Source organism: Triticum aestivum, chromosome 3D (genome assembly GCF_018294505.1).
Source record: "Triticum aestivum cultivar Chinese Spring chromosome 3D, IWGSC CS RefSeq v2.1, whole genome shotgun sequence".
NCBI lineage: Eukaryota > Viridiplantae > Streptophyta > Magnoliopsida > Poales > Poaceae > Triticum > Triticum aestivum.
This window is the reverse complement of record NC_057802.1, coordinates 587,543,387-587,545,711: the sequence shown is the minus strand read 5'-3', so window position 1 is coordinate 587,545,711 and position 2,325 is coordinate 587,543,387.

Genomic DNA, 2,325 nt, shown 5'->3' with positions numbered 1-2,325 from the left:
TTTAAGATCATCAAGAGTATATCGAATAGCGGCACGGTGCTTCTTCAGAGTTTTCAATAATCTCTCTTCTTCTTGCTCTGAAAGGTTAGCACTAATAATAACAGGATATATCTTCTTTTCATCAAGATAAGCATATTTAAGTGTAGCAGGTAATGGTTTAAGCACAAACATGGGATCTCCCTTGGGTGGAGGAGGATCCCCTAGTGTTTCAACAGGAAAATTGTGTTTCAATATGGGTCCCCGTTTAAGGAATACTTCATCTATTTCCCTTCTTTCATTCATAAACATGTCATTTTCATGGTCTAGCAAATATTGTTCTAAAGGATCATTAGGAGGTACAGCAATAGAAGCAAGACCAATAATTTCATCTTCACTAGGCAATTCTTTATCGTGGGGTTGTCTACGGAATTTAGCAAAGTTAAAATCATGAGACATATCCCCTAAACCAATAGTGATGATATCTTTTTCGCAATTTATCCTAGCATTAACAGTGTTCAAGAAGGGTCTACCAAATATAATGGGACAAAAGTCATCTTGTGGGGAACCAAGAACAAGGAAATCAGCAGGGTATTTAACTTTCCCACACAAGACTTCAACATCTCTAACAATCCCAACTGGTGAAATAGTATCCCTATTGGCAAGCTTAATAGTAACATCAATATCTTCTATCTCAGCAGGTGCAATGTCATGCATAATTTCTTTGTATAAAGAATAAGGTATTGCACTTGCACTAGCACCCATATCACATAAGCCATGATAACAATGATCTCCTATTTTAACAGAAACAACAGGCATGCCAACTACATGTCTATATTTATCTTTAGCATCAGGCCTAGCAATTCTAGCAGCTTCATTACAGAAGTAAATAACATGCCCATCAATATTATCGACCAAGTGGTCTTTAACCATAGCAATATTAGATTCAACTTTAATTTGTTCAGGGGGTGTGGATGTTTTAGCATTACCCTTACGACCACAGTTGAAGCTTTAGCATGATCCTTTATTCTAACAGGGAAAGGTGGTTTTTCAACATAAGCAATAGTAACAATAGGATCATTATAAGTGATAGTCTTTTCTTGAACTTTAACAGGTGCAACTACTTTTACTTCAATGGGAGGATTATATTTAAACCACTTCTCCTTAGGGAGATCAACATGAGTAGCAAAGGATTCACATAAAGAAGCTACTATCTCAGAGTCAAGTCTATATTTAGTGCTAAATTCACGGAAAACATCGGTATCCATAAAAGATTTAACACAATCAAACTTAGGTGTTATACCTGACTCCTTACCTTCGTCGAGGTCCCAATCTTCAGAGTTGCGTTTAATTATTTCCAATAAATCCCATTTGAATTCAATAGTCTTCATCATATAAGAACCAGAACAAGAAGTATCGAGCATGGAGCGATTATTGAGAGAAAGCCGAGCATAAAATTTTTGAATAATCATTTCTCTTGAGAGCTCATGATTGGGGCATGAATATAACATTGACTTAAGCCTCCCCCAAGTTTGAGCGATGCTTTCTCCTTCGCGAGGCCAAAAATTATATATATAATAGCGATCACGATGAACAAGATGCATAGGATAAAACTTCTGATGACATTCCAATTTCAATCGGTTGTAGTTCCATGATCCCATATCATCACATAGCCTATACCATGTCAATGCCTTTCCTTTCAAAGATAAAGGGAAAACCTTCTTCTTCATAACATCTCCGGGCATACCTGCAAGCTTAAATAATCCACAAACTTCATCCACATATATTAGGTGTTCATCGGGATGTAGTGTTCCGTCTCCTGCAAAGGGATTAGCTAGCAGTTTCTCTATCATACCAGAAGGAATTTCAAAGTAAACATTTTCATTTTCATTTTCAGTAGGTTCAACAGGTTGAGGAGCAACTCTTTGCTCCACTGGTCGGGGTGAAGATACCCCGAACAGACCCCTCAAAGGATTACTTTCCATAGTAATCTTGTGACAATAAATTTCAGCACACTATATAAATAATTCCTTACCAAATTCCACTTACCAAAGGCACTTCACTCCCCGGCAACGGCGCCAGAAAAGAGTCTTGATGACCCACAAGTATATAGGGGATCTATCGTAGTCCTTTTGATAAGTAAGAGTGTCGAACCCAACGAGGAGCAGAAGGAAATGACAAGCGGTTTTCAGTAAGGTATTCTCTGCAAGCACTGAAATTATCGGTAACAGATAGTTTTGTGATAAGATAATTTGTAACGGGTAACAAGTAACAAGTGTAAATAAAGTGCAGCAAGGTGGCCCAATCCTTTTTGTAGCAAAGGACAAGCCTGGACCAATTCTTATATGA